At 46.6% G+C, this 21,647-nt stretch overlaps 1 protein-coding gene across 2 annotated transcripts in view; it reads left to right on the top strand.

Annotated features, from left to right (window-relative positions):
• Nucleotides 1-21,647, top strand: part of LSAMP (limbic system-associated membrane protein) — a 314,985-nt gene that overhangs the window by 168,759 nt on the left and 124,579 nt on the right. The gene's annotated exons all lie outside the window — the stretch shown is intronic.

The following is a 21,647-nucleotide window of genomic DNA, read 5'->3' on the forward strand; positions in this document are numbered from 1 at the left end:
TAGGGAAAGGAGGCTTTGCGCTCCTTTGGAGTAGAGAGGAAGGGTGCTCTGGTGTTTGGTATCTACTGGGGGTATCTAGGTCCAATCCCATGCTGTGCATCAGGCTCCCCAAGTAGCTTTAGGGGAGTTTTCTCTCAGCGTCAAATCATTACTTGTAAGGCTGCATGCAGAAGGCTTGTAGGCTCGAGGCGTGGGCTGTTCATGTTCTCAGAAGTGATCCCATTACAGGCGACTGTAATGAACATATGAAGCTCCAGTGCACAAGCAGGTGGGGTTTTCTGCCCTAACTGGAAGGCTGTAGCAGAAACCAAGGGTTTTGATACCCAGTCTCCTCCTGATTTCAGCCTCTTGTTCTTGACCCATCCTATCCTTTATCTTCAGAGGCAATCACACTGGAGGAATGTCCCAGCAAAGCAGCACTTAGTGGTACTAAGGCTGTTACTTGGATGGTGGGGACAGGGAAGGAGGCGCTGTGTGATGGTGTAGCTAAAGAAGGCATGGGGGGCTGGTCTGCTTTGTGCACCAGGAAAACCCAGGCAGAGTCCCTGTCATGGGGAGGGTCTGGGGACAAGAGGCAGAAGAATCACCTTGAGTGCAGCAGAGCAGAGGAAGAAACGTCTCCATTTCACAGAGTTTAATGAACAGCAGAGTGATTACACGAGAAATGCTATGATGTCACTGGTGTGCTGTAATGCTGGAGAGACTGAGGAAAAGTGAGCAGTGTGGGGGAGTGCTTTTCCTTCTCCTGCTGACACAAACACACCCTAGAAGACTCCTGGCTATGCAGGAATCTGCTTTTCTGGAGGAGGTTAACAAGGAGAGGCTCAGCTCTTTACCTCGCTCGGTTTCCTTTAATGAATTGGGGTCTTCCTCTACCGTACGCCCAGACAGAGAAACAAGGGAGCGTGTGCAATCAGTTCTCACTCAGCTAGCCAACGAGATGTGAAATAGGTTCCAGGGTGGATGATACCCTTGAACGAAGTCACACTGACTTGTTTGCTGTGATAATGTATGGACACTCCTTCCCTTAAAGTCTCCCGTGTAATTGAGCCCTGGCGCCTGGTAACTGGTAGTGAGTGAGTAAATTGTTGCTTCCTAATGGAGGTTAAATGCTGTGAGCCTTTTTCACAGCATCTTATCCAATTGTCCCAAACACTCTCCTTGCCAACTGAAACATGCACTTCAGGGAAGCCCTGAGGCACGCAAATGTCAGAGGGGCTCCCGCCTCCTCTACAGGCATCCCAAATGCAAAAATGTTTTCTACTGTGGAAGTCATGGTAGGCCACTCTGGCTATTTCCCATTTAGTTTGGGGCATTTTCGCTCTGCAGCTCAGGCTGTCACTTCCATTTCTTGCTTGGTGTGCGGTGAAGCAGCCCTTTTTTTCATTGACAGCTTTCCTCGCTCTGTGTGCTCTCTCCTTCTCTGCCTTGCGTTTATTTCTTCTTTTTCCTTCTCTCTGTTCCTGTTGTCCATCTTTCACTTTTTTTCTTTTTTCCCTTTCTGCTGGAGTACAAGCCTGGGGGTGTTGCTGCTGGGTACCCTTCCTAGCGTGTCACTCATTCATATTGCCCGTGGTAAGTCACTTCCCCCACCCTACCTCATTAATGCCTCCATTTCTCCATGGATATATTTAGGATGATAATTAGGTGTTTCACCAGTGCAGGAATTACAGGACTTGAACAGATGATGTTTGCAGCATGCTTTGAGGTCCTTGATACACACTGCTAATGAAGCCCGTGCAGTCAGGCTGTGGGAAGACACACAGTAGAATAAAGGCTGCCCCTGGCACAGACTAAAACAAACCCCATTTTCAGTTCCCTTTCATGATGGACTTCATAGACTTTGGTAGCCATGGTGTCCAAGTAGATAATGGGAGGGGGAGGAACAAACCCCAGACTTTTCCTCACCTTACTGTTCTTCGAGCAGCCACAGAGAGCTCTCTCTTGTCAGTACTGACTGGCTCTTGGACACCAGGCTGGGGTGGTCACATGGGCAAAACTGTCTAGACTTGGGAAATTAACTTAATTTAATTCACTGCAAATTAACGCAAACTCTCAGTTATTTGGCTGTTGAGAAACAAAGACGAGAAACAGTGAAACAAACACCGAGGGAAACCCCTTTCCCGCCCCTTCCCCAGGCTCAGCCTCACTCCAACACCTCTCTTCCCTGCATTCTCTCTCCCCGTTTTGACCACACGTTACGCTCAGTCCTCAGGTGAGGCAATGAGCAGCGCAGGAGCTTGGCTTGGTATGTGATGGTTTCTTGCTGCTGCTCCTGGTTTCTTACTCTTTTCTTCCTCTGCTCGTTCCTTCTCCCTCATTTCCTGCTCCAGCCTGGGTCTTCCATGGGCTGCAGTCCCTTCAGGAGTGTCCCTGCTCCAGTGTGGGTTCCCCACAGCCACAGTCCCTCCGAGTACCCGCCAGCACAGCGTGCCTCTCTCCAAGAGCCATTTCCAACCTTGTCCCTATCAATGTCCCCTTCTACGTGTGTCCTCCTGTATCTGGTTCTCTGTCCCCTCCTGTGTCTGCTTTTGAGCATCCTCACGCCTCCTCCCACATCTCCTCTTCTTTCCTCTTCACACATTTCCCCACATGTCCCCTCTGGAGCCCTCTGCCCAGCAGTGCCACCCTCACCTACCCCTGCTGGGGCAGTGGGGCTGGGGACCCTCTGACTGGCCATGGCATTGGGATGGAGTGGGTCGGTGCCGGCTGTTGCAGAGCTGACGGGACCAACTGGGACCAGCAGTGGTGTGGCGCCTGACCTCTTCCACATAGGGCACCCTGTGCTCCCTTGTCGCAACCAAAACCTAACAGTTATGCCCAAAAGGGGGTCTACAGCAAAAAGAGGGACAATCCTGCAGCCCAGCGCTGTCCCCCTGATGGTGCAATGCCTGTGTGTGCTGGGCAGCTGCTGGGCAAGCAAAGCAAATCCAAGTGGGTGACTAGCTAATTGCTCGGTTTTGTGATTCCTCTTTCAGCTCTTCCCATGTGCTTTCTGTCTCATCAGAGGATCAAACCCAGGGTGCCTTTGCAGCAGTTTCCTGGCCTGAAAGCTGTTTGCCTGGTATTTTCCAGGGAGTCACCCCTTTGGGGTGGGGATTTTATTTATCAGCTTTTATTTTCCCCTCTTGCCAGCACCCTGATCAGTGCTTTGTTAGTGGGCTGGAGTTTTCTCAGCTGGCAGATGCTTGCACGGGAGGGGTGGTTTTGCAGAGGGTTGTGTAGATGTTTATGCGCCAGTCCTTCTGTAAATTGGAAGTGACATGCCTGTCAAAGTCGGGCAGAGCACGATCCCTGGGAAGGTGCGGGAGCAACTCCGCTAAAGTCAGCTGAGCTTATGCCAAAGCAAAAACAGTGCAAGGGAACAGAGGGTGAGACTCACTGTGACCAAGCAGAGATACTATGCACTAGTCGGGAGGTGGGGGCTTCATTTTTCATGCTGTGACTGACAGGCTTACCTTCATCTCTATCATCCCTATAATAGATGTTGACCTCTTCACTCCAGCAAAGGAGTTTCAGTTGACAAATCCTGCCTCTCCCTCCTTCCCAGGCAGTCTGTTAGAGCAAAACAAGACCGTTTCATCAACTTTTGGCTTGTTGTTTCAAAGGAAATTAATATTGCAAGGTTGTGGTGACTGTCAGTCCTCTGAACCCAGAAGCCTGTTGGCCAATTTCCACCACAATTCGTGGAGGAGTAGAAGCCTCAAGGCTATTAGGGCTCCCATGCATTTTGTGCGAAGTATGACCCAAAAGGAAAGAAAAGCTCTTTTATTACCTTCATGAAGCAAAAACATGAAAGAATGAGCTCAACCCTTTTTCAGACAACAGCAAATCAATACAGCAACTCCACCTTTCATGGGAAAGCTGCGGGAAACCAGAAATATGCTCAGAGAAACTTGCATTATGCTCTTGATCTTTACCTTTGCTTCCACATACGTGAAAAGATATAACTCCAAATAACTCCTTTCCAAATTACGTAGAGCCCTGGTGTAGCCAGGGCATGCTGCCAGCACCGTTGCAGCACCTCATACGCTGCAGAACCCATGCTGACTGCAGCGGCAGCCACTCCTGATGGGAACGTTGTGTTGTGGGATTTCAGCTGGGGAATTGCTTATGCAGGCTGGATTCGGATCTGAGCACATACCTCCATATTGCTGCAGTGCCAGAAGGGAGAGGGTTTACATTGTTCCTGCAAAACAAATAGTTGGGTAGGAGGAAAAGATGTTTTCTCACCGGTGGACAAATTAAGCTGTATCAAGTGGTGGTTCTGCTATGCACCCAGTCCTAGCCCGACTGAAATTATCAAGCCTCCCACCTGTTAGTGTCAGGGGTGGTAAAAACAAACTGCATCCACTCATAGGCTGCAAAACAACCCTGAGGAAGGTTGTGACTCTTGGTTATTGGGTTTGCTGATGTCCTACTATCTCCCTCCTGTCCCATGCTCATAGCCAGTACCTTTCATATAGTTCTGCTTCTCCAGAGGAAAGACTCATCGTATCTGTAAAGCTTTAAATATAGAATACTTCCAGAGCAATCTGACACTATGCTGGTGTGAGGTGAAGGGAGAAGGGTCATTTTCTTTTCCTCTTCTCCCTTTCTTTTATCCCTGAGACCTATAATCATAACCAAAGCAGGTGCAAACTGCAAGAACATGGAAGAATACACTTTAGGGTTCCTCGTGAGAACTCTGGCTTTATTGCCTCTGTGCTGGTGAGGACCAGGACCTCTGTGGTATGCCTATAAATGAAAGGGGTGTGCTTGTAGCATGGGTAAGCAGGTGGAACATATGCGACTCTACAGTGGGAATGCTCTGAGCCAGCCAAATCCTTTCCCTTTACTCCAAGCTCCTTCCAACTATTCCAACCCTGCACAAACATCTTCTCCCTCTTGTCCTTCCTCTCACTTGTTCCAGCGTCCCAAACTAGGGCCTTTGAGCTCTGCCCCTCCATCTAATCTGTGCTTTCCTGTCTAATGACATGCGCTAATGTGTGCTAACAGATGTCTGAGCGAAAATTAGCTGTGGTGTCCAAATCAATTAGAGTGGAGAGGCTATGCAGGAACAATTGCTCAATAGGCTGTGTGGGTTGGATTTTTTTCCCCTTTCCCTTTCCTTTTTTTACAAGAGGTGAAATTTTGCAGCCAAGCCTTTGCCTGCCTCCCTGCCTTGCAGACTCCACTTCCAAGTAGTCTACCTCTGTGCTTAATGGGTTCTGATCTGGTCTCCAGATGGAGCTGGCTCCACCAGCTGCAGGCGAACAGCAGCTGCTCTCCGAAAGGAGAGGTACATGCTTCTCCAGAACCTCGCAGCATGGATACAGCCGGCACATCAGAGGCAGCTAAACGATCCTGGCGTTTTTCATGTGTTTGCCTGCTTCGCAGAAAAAGCAAATTAGTTTTACAGGATCAACCACTTGTGGAGCAGCATCTTGCAGAGAGTTCAAAACAGGCTATGGTACACATAGATGTGTTGGCACAGAAGTCCTTGAAACCATAGCTGTGTCTCGCCTGGTATAGGAAAGGTTCTCAGAGAGGTTGGGAAGCAGAGGACATGAATCCTGAAATGTAGTTCCCACCCTTCTTAGGCAACAGAAGACCTGCTGCTGAGAGGCACGCTACCTTTGTAGCTTTATTGTGTCCTGTGGTAGAATCTTTCTTTTCAAGGACCTCTCAGTAAGGCTTATGATAGGCTGTTATGGATGTTCTATAGAAATGTTACCTTTGTTTTTAATTAAACAGGTTTCTCATGTTGCTTGTCAGAGAAATTCAGAGTCACAGGCCCCAAATCAGCGATGTTGTTTGCAAGTGAAATACTGAGGTGCTCACAGAGGTTAGTTTAGGGGTATGTAGGAATGACTATTGGACTTTCCTAGCATTCACTGTCCCATCTGGACTATATTCCTAGCAGCTGTTGCTGAATTGGTCTACCCCGGGTGCTGGCTACAGTTTTGAAGACCAGATCTAGCCATAATGCATAGAGTTGGCCAGGAAAGTCTGATTTCCATAAAAGTTAAATTGTCTGGGCATAAATTTCTAATTCCATATGACTGAAAAAAAAAAAAAGGAATGTGTCTGGGGGAAAAAAAAAAAAAAAAGCAGTTAAATTTTTTTTTTGCCAGGAGGAAAAAAAAAAAAAAAAAAAGGTGTGGGGGGGGGAAAAAAAAAAAAAAAAGCAGCTACCTGTATTCATTTGAAGGCAGAAGGCAGTTCAGTAGGAGTGTGTCTGTTCTTGCACTGCTCCAAAGACTATGGGTAATTCCAGCTGCTGCTGTGTGCTCCTGAAGGCTAAGCTGCATTTATGAGGGTGCTCAACAGTGTCTTTCCAGGCTGAACTTAGCTCATACATGAAGTGCAAATGTACGACTTGCAGTCACCTATAGAAATAAACGGTGGACTCCAGCTCTTCCCTTTGGGAGAGTTGTCTAAAAGCACAAAGCATCAAGAATAATTGTATACTTAAGAACATCTTCACAGAAGTCCTTCTGAACTTGTTTCTAGTTTCAGCCACCTTTCCTTTAGTTGCAACTACTGTTTGAGAAGAAATAGTCCTCAAGGGTCTCAGCAAAATAGGCCATCTCGGTCCCCCAGTTTTAGCATGGGTAATACTTCATCTCAGCTGCTGATACTGCTCCAGCGCGTTTCTGTTTGCTCCTATCTCTAGTTTTTCAGTATGTTTCTTGTAAGATGATGCTGCATGAGGTTGCCAATCAGTGAACCACAGAAGCATTTACTTTAAGTGAGCAAGTACATCGACCAAAGGAAGTGGCTTCAAATCATTTTGTGTGCTTTGCTGAACTGTGGCCTAGGTGCATTTAGTCCTGCTCAAGCCCCTTTCTCATTTCTCTGCAAGCTTGTGTCTGATTTTCTGCCTACTCTCACCTTTAACTCCATTTTGCTATCACAATTTCCTGGCTTCTCCTTCTCTCCCCCCACCTCCACAGTTAAGTGTCTGTGTTTCAAACAATGTTTCTCTAGTCGTTCTAGCCTGCTTTTTCCAAACTGCATCTTGCTTTTGTTTTCTTCTTTCCATTCGTATGTCCCTAAGCCCATTTTGCTCTCAAGTCTGTCCTACAGCACCGCATCTTTCCTGTTCAACAGACCCCCTGCCTCTGCTCTCCCTCCTGCCTGCCTCACCCCCAGCCCCATGCTGTGCCCACCTCTTGCCCCCTTCTGTGTGTGCAGCGATGGGCTGTGAACACACACCAGCGCTGCGCTGGGTTCTGTCAGCTAGGCTTCCCAGCCACATTTATCAAAATTATCCCACAGTTCCTTGCAGAGTCGAATATTAATAGGGTTCATTTAAAACCAAGAGTGTTGCTAATGCTTTTTTTCCTATGCGCTAAATGGGAGGAAACAAGAATTACCCAAACAAGCACGCACACAGAAAGCGGGGCTGTTGGGAATAGTTAATAAGGCAAGTGAAATTGTTGGCAGAGGGGACACAGAACAGACGCAGCAGGACACGTGTGTGCAGAGTGCCCCGATCGTTTTCCCCAGACCTGGTGGCAAGGCTGGTAGGGTGCCCCTCTGGTGCCAAGGTGGCGTGTTTCTTCCCATCTGATGCCCCTCTGCCTCAATGCTGGGGGAAACCTGCTGCTCCCTTTGCTATAAAGGCTGAGGGGAGAAAATTTGAGGTAATCTCAAGATGGGGATGAGAAAGGAAGCTGGAAGGGTAGTTAAGTGGCATGCAAGAGCAAAAAGATGCCCCCATCCCATTCCCCCTTTTGTCAGAAGGCCTTTCTTTATTCAGAGCCACTACAACCTTTTACCATTCCCCACACACAAGTCCAGCCATGAAGATGCTGAAATCCTCCTGCTTTTCTGGTTGCAAGTTCCTGTGTGTTGGACTCCGCATCCTACTCTTCATCACCCTAGCCCAGCAGCCAGAACAGGCTCTTTCCAAATGCCCCAGCTCGGTTCAAAACTGAACCTTCAGTGGGTTTGTAATAGAGAAAGTACCCAGGATCACACTCTGTGCTGGAAAAGATTTAGCACACTTCCAGGAGTTCCCGCAGGTGTGTACCGTGCTGCCATCAGACTGAAAGCTACTGCATTATCTCGTCACCCACAGCAAAGGGGCAGATAGCAGGCAGCCCCAGCAGCCATCAGCACCCTCTGGGGGGAGAGAGAGAGAGGAAAGAGCTGCACCTCCATGGGAATACTGAGAATTGCCTGTTCCAGTGAGAGTTAATCCAGCACTGCTTTCTGTCCCAACATCCTATGTCACAGACCAGGCTGCTCTTCGCTCCCTGTGAGAGTTTGGTTTCAGCAACTGACCTCACTTGAGCCTCTGCTATGGCTGGCCAAAGTCATCTACAGCAGCCCCAGTCACCTGAAGAAGAAGCATCATCTCCTATGGTGTCTAGGAGGCAGCTGCTTCCCACATGCCCTTCCAACTCGGGAGAGGACACATATCCTTGTGTCCTAGGGATACCCTCCACTTTGAGAAACATCTCAGCCCTTTGGTGCCCATATCTTTGCCAAGTAAGTTGGTGTCAGACGCCCTGGATTTTTTTCTCCTTTATTCAGAGACCAACAATGCTCAACCAGTTCATAAAGCAATCCCACACTGTTCCTTTGGTTTGTCTCCAAATGCAGCATCCAAGCATTTGCTTAGTATTGTGATGTGGAGCAGTCAGGGAACTTCACTCTGTGCTGCTATGGATAAGAGCAGAGCTTGACCCCCTGCCCTTTGGGAATGGCCAGACTGCTGTGCTGGAGAGAGATTCCTGTGATGCTCTGCGAATCCTTCATGCTGAGTTCTCTCCTCCGTTTTTTTCCTTCCTGCATTGACCTTTGCTGCTCTGCCAGCTGTCATGCTTAAAACAGCCCAAAGTGCTTTGTGGTTCTCACAGGAGACCTCCAGAGAGAGGCAACCTACACCAATTGCTTTCCCAGGTTTTTCCTCATTCTGTTGTGCCTAGCCTGGGGAGCCATCCCTGGCTTGGGGAAGTGGAGGATCAGAAAGAACATCTCAAGTACATAAAAGCACAATGATTAGTGCCTCTGTGCAATTAAAAAGGCTGGTCTAGCCTTTCAATGCCATGCTTTATGGTGGCTCTAGCAGTAATGAAGTCATAAAAAAGCTGGTGTAATTGGCATCAATGCAGGCCAGCTCAGTCCTAGAAAAAAGTGTTCATTCCTAGGGAAGGATAATATCACTTCTGCTATCTCCAGCCTTTGATATATTCAGTGATAGAAAAGGGAACAGGGACTTAGGGAATGCCAAGGAAGCCTACAGAAAAGTGTTTGCATTTAATTAAAGATTATGAGACAGCCAGGGCTTATGAGAGGTTGTCCACTCCCATGAAACCAGGAACGTCAGACCAATGTGTGCTAGCGGGTAGTCCTAGGAACAAATGAAAGGATTCCCATGGGTCATCCAGGGAAAGATGGTATTTATTCCTGGGGGGATCAAGAGGAAGAGAAGGGAGGCGTGAAGATTAGGCTTCACAAGGGGAAACAGCAAAAGTGGTCATTTATTACTGACATGAAAGTTTCTGGGGATGTGTATGTAGAGGAGGAGTGGGATGAGAAGAAACAATCAAAAAGCCTTGTGACTTCTGGAGCTTTATGGAGCAAAACCAGATCTCGAGCAGAGTTCATTTAAATTTGCAGTTTTATAGCTGTTAATGTGATTCCTGGGGAAAAAAAAGAGAAGGGCGTTAGCAGCAATGACAATAAAGTAAATCACTTAAATGGGAGCAATCATGCTCCCCAGTCTTCCTGCCCACCGGTTGGTTTGTAAAGGGAAGGACATGATGATTTTGATGCTCCTCGTTTCAAGCTTTCCCAACACAAAACCCCTTGTGTCTCCTTCCAAGCCACCTTCATGTAAATCTCCATCAACTCCGTCGTTACACCAGATTTGTACCTCTACAGCTAAGACTTAGTGGCCTCCTGTGCCCCTGCCCCCTCTTCCCTGTTGAGATGAGTGTTTTAGGTACATAAAGGTACAGCTTTTAGATTCCTGTTCATATAATGCTGTTTCCAGCCAGTTTCACTCTGTTTGGGATTCTGCTAGGGTTTCCAGAGGCTGTTTTGACCAAGTAGAGCTTGGTGGGGGGAACAAACAAAACAAAACACAAGACCTTTCCTGCACAGTCGTTTCACAAGAGGACAAAATTTAATTGCAAAGTGAATTGGGGAGATCAGAGCAGCAGTGGCTGCAGGCAGTGAGGGGGAAGTTCAGCGCTAATAAATGAAATGTCCCTGATCCAAGGAGAGAAAATAATCAGCACAGCTATAGGACAAACTTGGGACATGACACCAGGCAGCAGCACCTGTCAAATTAATAACACCCCTTTAATTTTGTCCAGCTATCCTATTAAGCCCTTCTCCTGTAGCTAGGTGCTGTGAGCCATGCTGACTCAGGATAAGGAGGAACAAAAGAAGGAGCTCCGGGAGGAGGTTTACAGCCTGCAGAGCATTTTGAGAATCTCCTTATTGACTTGTTGTGTGCCAGGAGGAGACGCTGCAGTCATTCAGCCAGCCTTGGAGCTGATGCTGGATGCTGGGACCTGAGTATCGCTGAGCCCTCTCTCAGCAAGCTCTGCAGCCCTGAGGGGAGCGTGCTCCCCGGCTGCTTCTGCTGTAGTTTTGCTGTCAGAGACCTTGTGTGGTTGCACTGCTCCTTGGGAAGCCAGGTAACGCCCATTGCTCTTCTCCAGGTCACTTACAGGCAGGGAAGTTGGGCTTTCAGAATGACGCCATCCTTCCCATTTTCTTCCTCCCAGTTCCCTATGGCTGATGAAAGCTGAACTCCTTCGGCTGGAGAGACATCCATGCTCCTGTTGGCTCTGGAGTCCAGCGCAGTGCTTCCAGCCCTCTGCCTGCCCATGCACGGTCAATCTGATGTGCTTCTGGAGCAGTTGTAGTATCGGCGGCAGGCGCTGTCCTTTACAGTGGTATTTCCAAAGGCTATGCTCCTCATCTGGGGAGACGTGAAAGCATTTCCCTGAGATACTGAGGGCTGAGACAGCCTTCTGCCATGGGCTGTACCTACCCAGGTGGATCACAACCATGCACATAGCAGTACATGCTTTTTCCTTCCTTTCTTCCCAAACCCCCGTCTCCGTTTCGTTATCCAGTGTGAGAAGACTCAGACCTCTGGCTTCAGATACCTGAGCAGGAGAAAGAAAGGACTGGAAGATATTTTTTTTCAAGCTGCACATAATGTAGCAGTAGCCTTGAACACACCTGGTGCATGAGTGGGGGGCACAGGGGCAGCGGTGGGAGGGCAGGGAAGGAACAGACAGATGGACGCTGGGCACTGGTGGTGTAATTGCTGGCTTGCCTTTAGGTGAAAAGAGTGCTGCTGCCATTCCCACTGGGGCCAATTTGCTGTTCCTGCTCTTATCTCCGATGTTCATCAGGCTGCAGCTACAAACCTCCTTTGTCCAGGAAGTCATCTGAACCCTCTCTCGCCTCCTCCCACCCCCAGCTAATGATGGAGAAGGGGACAAGTTCGCCTGTCAGGACAAGGAGAGCTGTTCTGCTAAATTGGAAATCTAGCTTGAGAAGGAGGAGACAGAAACCTTAGGTATCAAAACCAGTGGTCCACCTATTGCAGCCAGGTGCCCTGTGGAGTGCTTATGTACCTGAAATTTGGCCTCTCTGGTTAGGTTCTTAATTTGTTATTGGATATTCTGTGCGCGCATGTGTGTTAAAGCACTCAGTTCCCAGCATCGCAGTTTTAATATGCAAAAAGTACTTCTTCTCAGACCCTGTGACCCTGGGATCTAAGCCCAAAATTGAAAATATGACGCCTCCTGACAAAAGCACTTACGTCCTTTGTGGTTTTCAGCAAGATCCTTAAATTCTCTGGGCCCCATTGCTTCTCCCTTCTTCGCTTCATTGCCTTTAAAAAAGGAACTATACTAACCTGCCTCAAATAATGTTATTTTAAGCATCCTGCATATAATTTTCTGAGGGAAAAAAATACATCTCTGGCTGAGTTGCCATGTTTTATTGAAGCCCAGTTGCAATTTTTATTTTAGTAATGTTTTAATATTTAATTTTGCCATTTTGCAATGAACGTGATGCAGAATTAAAACCACACTTTTGCAAGTGAACTAATACTTCAGATTCTTATTTAGCTCTTAGCTAACTGAAAAATAGACTTCTTTTTTAACTTTACATTTGGCATTTGTATGGTACAGACTAAGGAACATCAGTTCATTTTGCTTATTCTAATTAAAACTAGTGTGCTGTCCACAGGCTCTAATAAGTCTTTATAAGGTAAGGTTGCAAACAAAGGCTGAGAGATAGTCTCTGCCCTGTACAGTCTACAGTTAAAATGGTCCAGATAAAAAAGGAGTGGTACAAAAAAAAGCATTGCTACTCCCAGTGAGCTGAGGCATATGGAAACTTGCCCAAAATAAGAGCAAATGAGTGGCAGGGCCTGGCTCTGAACTGCCGTAATCAGTAGAATATTCTATTTTTGATAACTTCCTTGTCTTCTCTGTCCCTTGACACCCCTGTCCATTCAGAATTTTTTAGCATACATAAGCATACATTTTTTTAACATACATACATTTTCTGTTTCTTTTTGCCCAGTTAAGTTTTAAATACCTTAAATTAAGGAGTTAGATTAGGCACAAATTGGACCACAGGTGATGGGAAGAAGGGGCAGACAAAACTACTAACTTCTTTTCATTTCTGATAAGTTATTCTCTTTGGATTGCTTATTCTGTTTTGTCTTCCCTTAAAAATATTTTAAAAACACAAGTTCTAAATATAAGGGAACACAGCTGCCATAGGGAATAAGGTCGGCTTTCGAGTCCTATAGTGGGAATGCAAAGTTGCAAGGAATCACAACCGTGAAACAGTTAACAATTTCAAATGCAGTCCTATTGCCTTATGCATTTATAAGTAAAGAGGGCCAATTCTGGACAAGTTTTCAGGAGTGTGGGGGAGATGCTTAATCACTGGGTTAGTTGGGGAGTTAAATATCAAGCTCTTCTCTGGCTGACAGCAAATGGTATAGATCAGTCTCACAGGAAGGCTTAGCCACATTGTGGAATACTGTGGAATGAGCATTGATCTAGTCTGGTCTTCATGTTGAAGTGAGATGTGCACGAGCTGTTGTGTTGTCCTTTCACGTTCAGATTTAGCAAGCCAAGGAATGCCTCTCCTGCTTTTCTACATCTTTTGGGTGCTGCAGCAGACCTGAATGACTTGTTCCATTAAATATGTAATCTTACCGATGCTAAGGAGGACCGTTCTTCCACCACATGGTGCCTTCGTAATTTGTCTCGAACTTTAATCTTTTGCCATGTAATTTACCTAGATCCTAGGGAGTTTTCTGTCACCTATTAGTTCTTCAGCATTACTGTTAAGTGTATCGAATGCATGAATTTCAGTGTTTTCCTTCCCTTTTCTTCACTGTGGTTTATTTGCCCTCAAATAAGGGAAGCATTATACTTGAAACATTATTTAAGTTGGTATGCTTTAACCCATCTGTGAAGATAGGTATGGGTTGATGTGCCATCCCAGGTACAGATGTATTCTAGATTGGGCCTTAGATGACTTTGCCATCTAGTTAATAGTGGGCCAGGCTGCTTTACCATTTACTCTTATCTTGAGTTTAGACAACCCACAGTTCTACATTCTTCAGTGCTTTGAGAAATCTGATCCCAAGTGGCACACCCATTCTGTCTGAAAAGATGCGTGGGTCTCTTCACCCGCTGTGATCTTGCCTAACCACGAGCTGACTTTTTGCTCCGGTAGAGCTAATTAACTTGTTCCATTCTTTTCTTTCTGCCCCTGTGCCTAATCCCTGCATATTCCTTTATGTTTATCAGCCCTGATGGATGTTCGCAGCTCCTCCCAGTTGAGCATCATCCACCACTTTCATTAGTAAGCTCCTTCTTCAGGCTCATTAATGAAGATGTTAAATGAAAGCAGACCTCACACGGGTTCCTACAGCACCTCACTTACACACCTGCTTACAACTTTGCTCTTACATGCCCCATGTCATTATCCCTTGTTTATGGTTCTTCAGGCAATTTCCAGTCTGTGACAGTGCTCCTAACCCAAGACAGATTGAATTAAATTTGCTAGCGGGAGTTCATGAAGCACTGTATTAAACATTGCATCCTCTGAGTTCCCTTCAACCATGAATTTTAAAAACAGTCTAAAAATAGCATCTAGGCTGTGCATAGAACATACTGGACCCTCACAAGTTATAGATTTGGGGGTTGAGAATAGATGATAAATACTGTTAGCGTGACGAATCTGGAAGACTGCCCTGGCTCGGGTCTCATCATCTCCAGAATTGACATTGCTTGTGTCATAACATTAGGCCTGAGCTACCTGATTTGGAAGTTTCATCTGGTTTATGAGCCACACTGTTTTTGCCCATTGAATTAATAATTTAATCACTGGTATAAACAGTAAGTTAAATATGTGCTTAGCACTTATCCTTGCTCCAAAAGTGGATTCCAAATGCAGTAGTACAGTACAGGGTGAGAATTTTACCAGCGAGGTTCCCGTTCCGATGTTGTTCAGGGAAAAACACACTTTGGTACTAATCTTTCCCTGGTGATCAATTAATTCATCATTACTATTTATTTATTGTCTATATTTCCTACAATCTGCTGACTCTCCAAGGGCATGACTTTGAAGGCGTCCCAAGGGGTCAATATATGAGACGAGTAAGCCTAAGGGGAGAGAAGAGCTAGTCAGTGTTCCTGTGACTACTTCCTACATGGTGCAAGCTGAAATGGAAGTGGTCAGGAATATATTACTGTGAATGATGATTCAAAATAAAATTGTGAAAGTAGTGATGAGAAAATGTGAGATAGCTTCCTATTGGAAGATCAGTTCTGTTGGCGTCAAAGCGTTTTGCAGGAGCGTGGTGATGCAACAAATTTTTTTGACAGATGAGTGTCACAACAAATCATTTTAACTTTCTAGTTTCATTTCACTAATGTCAAAATGTTTAACTGCAATGAGGCAAAAAGGTTTCATTTTGACTGTACCATTACATTTAATTTTGTTTAGATTGGCACGTTAATTTTGATACCATATATTTATACCTAATGTTTCAAATTGTTAGAAAGCAGTGGGAAGGAACCCCCCTTTCCATGCTTTTGAAATACAGACTTCAAACATTTGCAGAGTTAAGTTTTAATCAGCAGCAGTGACATTCTCTCACTGGGGCAAGTATCCTACCCCATAGTGGCAAGAGGCAGCCTTCACATATTTCTACCAGCACGGCTTTCTTCTGAGCTTCATGTACTTTTGGACTTCTGTGTGCCTTGTCACATATAATTAGCAGCTGTTGAGTGAATTGATCAGTTAATTTCCATCTCACACTCAGATGCATTTAATCCATTAGCTGCTGATTTGTAGAGATTTTTCTCCTGAACATTTTCTCACCTGTGTTTTTTCAATAGTTAAATTGATTGGGTCACCATTACTCACTGCTTGTCCAAGCCCTGTTTCTTTGTTTGCCTCCTTCTAGACCATGTGGTATTTTAATAAGCAGTTGGCACCTCAGTCATTTAAATGTCATCATGAATGTCACCTCTTTTCATTTATTTATTAATCAGCATACCTACTATTGAACGGTCTTTCCAAATAAAAGTCGTTCTTTCTTTCTGTAGCCTCCAGCATGATCCCATCACTGCTTCACAATACTTTTATCTGTTCCTTGGCTAGACACAGATAAAGGCAAGCCACCTTTGAGGTGCCCTGGGCTCCTCAGCAGTTCCAAGAGATCAAGTTAGTCATGGTTGGTTTTAAATGGCTTTTTGAGGAAGGGAATTTTTCTGGCTAATAGTTTCCTCTGCAAGGTATCATTTCTACAAATTAGATTTTCTAAAAATAGGCCTGGAATACAGGACAGGTCTTTGCAAAAGCTCAACCCTGGTAAAACTGCAGGGCGGTGAGTCTGAAATTTTGGGCTGTTGCTTTTGTATTGTGACAATAACCAAAAGGCTCAGTTGGGACCCAGGCTACTGGTGTGTACATGCACACGCACAGAGCTGGGTCAGTCCTTGGTCAAAAGACTTGGAAAAGAGAACGGGCAGGAGAGGGAGGAAAAAGGAGGGTAAAGAGGCGTGGAACAAGTGGCTCAGAGACACACGATGCTCATGGCAAAGTAAGAAGCTAGCCTTCCTCACCTCCAGCGCAGTGTCCCATTGATGGACCTCACAGCCACCTGCCTCAACTGTGGTCCCCTCTGTTCCCTTGGGCAAGTCGCATCACCTCTAAGGTGCTTCATGTGCTTACCTTCCTGTGGCGCTGGGATCATGACAGCAGCCCTTCTCGTGAACTTTTAGTGTGTGACAGAGGTTTCCGCGTTCCCTGAGAAAGAGACTCTCTGGGCATGGTTCTGAGATCAGTGCTTCCTCAGCCTGGAGGGCCTGAGTGGAAATCATGAACAAGTATACCTCTTATATACATGTACCTCCTCAGCTGGACAGAGTGGCTGGCTGAAGCGAAATTTTCCTCCTTGCTTCCCAACTTGGCAATAGCCAAAGTCCTGCTTAGTTAGCAAGTCACACAGCGCTCTTACAGCTGTTAGCACTGCCACCAGGGCCAGTGCCCAGGTGCCAGGACACTATTAATGGTGTAGGTGCTGTTGTACCCACTCTGGCATCCTGGCGTTCAGGGATTTATATGTGCATCCCAATGCCTTTCTTTTGTGGGAGGGAGCTAGTGCTAGGCACTGCAAAGAGTCAGTGGGGTGTCTTCAGGGGCAACGATGCCCATTAGGGCGTGTGTGTGGTTAGAAGTGTCTTCTTGTTATGGGGCAAGACACGCCAAGTAACCTTTCAAGGAGACAGGGATGCTTAAGTGTACCACAAGCCCCTACACATGGCAAAAGACCCTCATGCCTGCAGCTTCATATTCCTACTGCTGTTCCTAAAGAGCTGATAATCAGCGCAATACCCCTGACAGAAGACAACTAAGAACTGTGGGACTTTTTCTTGTCTCTCCTGTAGTAAGTGAAAATCCATCAGACTGACACAGAGACATCTGAGGCTGCTGTCAGTGAGGCAATGTATGTGGGTACGCTTTTGCAGGCTTGTGCCTCTTCTGTGGCCCTCCTCACCTGCACTCCTCTTACTCTGTTTTTCAGGAAGATTCTTGAATTACACAGGTACTTGTCAGACACCTATTTGGTTCTGCCTTCCCCTTACCTTTTCCCCTTCTTCCAAGCCCCAGTATCTTCTGCAGCTGTTACTACCTTTTTCTTCATCAGATATTCCTTATTCCTGTCATTTCTCTGTCAAATCTGTGTGTACAACTCTGGCATGTAATGGCAAGTACTGATTTCTGGGAATTCCTCACTTTCCAGCCTTTCTACTTTACCTTTTCCTGGTAAATAGACCCTCTTGAAGCTCCCTGTCTCCATCAGCTAAGGTAGTGCTGCGCTGTGCAGCTTAGGATCTCTGGGTGTGACAGAGCACAGGGCAGCTTGCCATTGGTTTTTATGGCTTCTCTTAGCTCATCTCAGTACCAACTTGTTTCTGTAGCCAGTCTTGCTTCTCAACCCACCCTTCTAGTTCTCTGTTCTCTCTGGCTGCCAACTCCATCCTAGCAGGAACCTAACTCTGGCTTTTGCTTTCTCCCAACCCTTCTCCACTTCAAAAAAAACACCACCAAACACAACCAACCAACCAAAGAAACCCCACTCACCTTTATGGGGAAACCTGAAGAACAGAAGAGGTGGCCCAACAGGTACCATCAGAACAGAGAAAAAAAAACCAACCTTGAAATGTCAGGTGCCTGATAGAATAGAATAGACTATTTCAGTAGGAAGGGACCTAAAACGATCATCTGGTCCAACTGCCTGACCAATTCAGGGCTGACCAAAAGTTAAAGCATGTTATTAAAGGCATTGCCCAAATGCCTCTTAAACACTGTCAGGCTTGGGGCATCAACCATCTCTCTAGGAAGCCTGTTCCAGTGTCTGACCACCCTCTCGGTACAGAAATGCTTCCCAATGTCCAGTCTAAACCTCCCCAGCACAGCTTTGAACCATTCCCACACATCTTATCACTTGATACCAGGGAGAAGAGATCAGTACCTTTCTCTCCTCTTTCTCTCCTCAGGAAGCTGCAGAGAGCAATGAGGTTGCCCCTCAGCCTCCTTTTCTCCAAACTAGACAAGCCCAAAGTCGTTAGCCATTCTCCACAGGAGATTCCTTCCAGCCCTATTACCAGCTTTGTTGCCGACCTCTGGACACATTTGGGTACCTTCACGTCCTTCTTAAATGGTGGGGCCCAGATCTGCACACAGCACTGGAGGTGAGACCCCACCAACGCTGAATACAGTGGGATAATCACCTCTTTTGATGACTTTGTTATACTGTGTGTGATGCAGCCCAGGATGCGATTTGCAGCAACGTCATGGGGTAGATATGGTATTTCCCTGGAGGGAGTGTGATGGATGCGGACGGTAGTCCAGGCCTCTCGGAGCTGTGCTGCAGGCTGTGTGCAGGCTCAGCTGAGCACTAGACTACCTTCTCAATCCTAGTTCCTTCACCGAGACATCTTCCCCCTTCAGTCTGTGTCTTCTAGGAAGTCTGTGGACTTCAGGAAAAACAAACCTATCTTCAGGAGAGTTACATTCATTACACAGTGCCTGTACCATCCGTGGGAAATTGCAAGGTGCCCTGAGAACGAGAAAGGTTGGAAGCCACCAGTTTAGATCATTTAAACTAAGTTACACGAACCCAAAGATCACAAATCCTGGAAGAGAAATGTCCACTTCACTCAAATGAGGGACATACCAGTAATTTCCCAGTAGGCCAAGCACAGCTTCCACTGTGCAAACAGTGAAGCAGATTAAAGCTGCCCTCAACTTTAATATGGTGTCACAGCCTGAGGGCACTACAGCTGATCTGATATGGGGACCAGTGAGATCAGAATGGAGCTTGGCTCAGTGAGATCCCTGTTTTCATTTGATGTCAAATTGAAGGCAGCCAACAGAGCTACGCTGCACAGCTCAGGGGACCCCAGTCAGGACAGCTTTGTCGTGGCTGTTTGGCAGCTTACAAACCACCAGCCAAATGAGAGCTTCCAAAGAAACCAGGAGTTTCAGGAGCAAATGGCAGTGTGTGTATATGTCATGCATGAGTATGTACGTATCTATACATATATACACATTCTAAGAATGTATATATTTTATATGTATATACACAGAGAGAGAGATACACATACGATAGTTTTATGCCGTACATGTTATTTCTCTGCATGGAGTTGTCAAATGCTATGCATGTGCACGCACACTTCTACCGATATTCTCCAAATCCCCTGGACAGTTGTAAGTCTTCAGTGTTTCACTCAAGCTGGAAAGAGTAGCTTCTCCGCTTGCGTGGCTGAGTCAGAATTTCTCCCTGTTCAAAGGAAATATCTCTGGTACTTCTGCCTGAGGGAGGAATCTGGGTTTTCTTCCTTCCTTCCCTCCCCTCTGTCCAAGCCTGGGGCATCGGTGGAGCATGCAGCAGCAGAAGCCACGGGAGGAATGAAGCTTAGAGCAGGTGGTGTCCTTCACTTTCTTGGTGGGATGCCTGGCACTTGGTTAAGATCAGCTCATTGCAAGGAAGGGTCAGTGGTCAGGTCTCATCACATAAATGTGAACAACTTTGGATGGCTACAGATGAGGTTACAGGGGGTCTCGGGTTGCTTTGGAAATCAGCCTCTGCAACTCCTAGGCTCCGTGGCTGATAGGAGAGAGGTTTTGGCAGGAGCTAACCAACTTCCATGAGCACAGGGGTTGCACAAGTTCCGGTGTGGGGAATGGTGAGCTGGAGGAAAGAAGGAACAGGAGTGAAGAGGTAGATAGATGCATTTCACAAACAGCTGGGGCTGATTGCTGATCAGTTTTAAGGGTTTGAATAGTATGTGGGGAGAAAGCATATACTTATCCCTTGTCTGGGTGGCCCTGGGCTCTGCATCCTGCTGCCTGGGCAGCAAGTGAGGGCATCATACTGTTAGTTTTACCATTCTTCAGTCACATCCAACAGACTTCACTGGAGTTCTGGGGATAGCAGGAGCCTGTGAGCTCCTCCTGTAAGAAATGTGCAGGATCCTTTACCAAGTTAGTGACAATCTCCTTAGCTCTGCAGGAAAGCACCTTAGAGCAGTGCTTCCCTAGTCCAGCCAACCAAAGCTGTTTGCATCTCAGTGCCGTGCTTCCAACTTCAAAGTCATCAGAGGGCTTTATCTCCCTCCCAGCTTTCCATCCCAGCACCCCTCTGTGCCAGAGATGCGATTTCCGTCTCTGCTTTCCTTCAGGTTCCCTCGGCCCTGCAATGCTGAGTGTGCTCAGTGCCCTTTGCCTCCTCTCACACTGCTGGTATTTGGGTCCTTGTTCTCAACATCTTCCCTTGACACCTCAAGGGATGGCCCGAGGCACACAGCACTACACAAAGGCATGCATCTGCCCTGCTCCCCTTAGACCCTGGCGAGCCTCTCCCTGGCATTTCTCTTTCTTGAACCAGATCTCTGTCTCTGTCTGTCTCTTTACATTCTGGAGCGCGACTGAGTGGACAGCTTGAATCCAAAACGAGCTTTCCTGCCCAGCGTGATGGGGAAGCACCGCTCCTTCCCCATTGTCACTACTTCTCTCCCGAGGTAACTAATAAATTGCTCTGAGTCTTTAAATGGGCTGTTATTTCTTCCTTCCATCAGCACTCTCTCACTCTTGACTCGCAGTGCAGCTTCAGCTTCAATGAATTTATTGGCATGACAAGGTACACAGGTGATGCCAAAGTTGACAACTTAATTCATCAAGTGCTACTGTCTTTCTCTCATCTACACTCTTCTGTCGCTCCTTGCCTCTTTCCCCCTCCTCAGCTCTCCTTTCTCTCTGTCTGTCTGTCTGTCTCTCCCTCTCTCCCTCCTTCTCGCTCTAATAGTTTCCCCAGGTGATAGTTAGCTATCTCACACTCAAGACAGTCTGTCTCTCTTGACAAACGGAGCTGTCAATCAGAGGGCTCACCAGAGAGGGAAAGGAATTGGTCTTTACAGCACGTTGGCTATTTTCTTGCCTTTGCAGCATGCGTGGGGATGGGGGTTGAGGGCAACAGTCTTCAAACTGACTTAGAGAAGCCATGTTTGCTTTAAGGTTGGTTTGGGACTCCAGAAGAGCGAGTTGTTGTGGCACAGGGACAGAGGAAAGGAGAAAAGCCTATCAACCCCAAATGTGTATAGGCAGGTAGAAAAATCATTTAAGAAGAAATCCAACATCTTGACAAAATCCCCCCAGAGGATAAAGTCTCTGTTAAACAGAGGAGCAAATGATCTCTCCTTCTCAGCCCCACCCAATCCCATAATCCTTTGTTGGCATAGCAATTGCCAAAGTATATAAAGAAAGAGACAGATCCCTCAGGTATCTGTCAGCACTAGATACAATCTACCCAGGACAGTGTGTGTGTGGCATTTAATCCTCCATACATCAAGCGTATGCCCAGGATATAGTGTCACGCTGTATTTGTGCTGCATCCCTTGTGCCTATTTGTCATGAGTGTCTGCGCCCGATCCAGTGGCAGGTTGATCCATAGTGTGATGCCATCTCGGTTATATCTCTGCTTTTCCTCAGGCTTTGGCAGAGTTTTCATCATTGCGTTGTGATGCAAAGTTTCTTTATTTTCTTTTCACTCTTTGTACTTTAAGGAAATAATTTTTGCA

This window comes from Charadrius vociferus, unplaced genomic scaffold (genome assembly GCF_000708025.1).
Source record: "Charadrius vociferus isolate BGI_N301 unplaced genomic scaffold, ASM70802v2 scaffold162, whole genome shotgun sequence".
NCBI classification, from domain to species: domain Eukaryota; kingdom Metazoa; phylum Chordata; class Aves; order Charadriiformes; family Charadriidae; genus Charadrius; species Charadrius vociferus.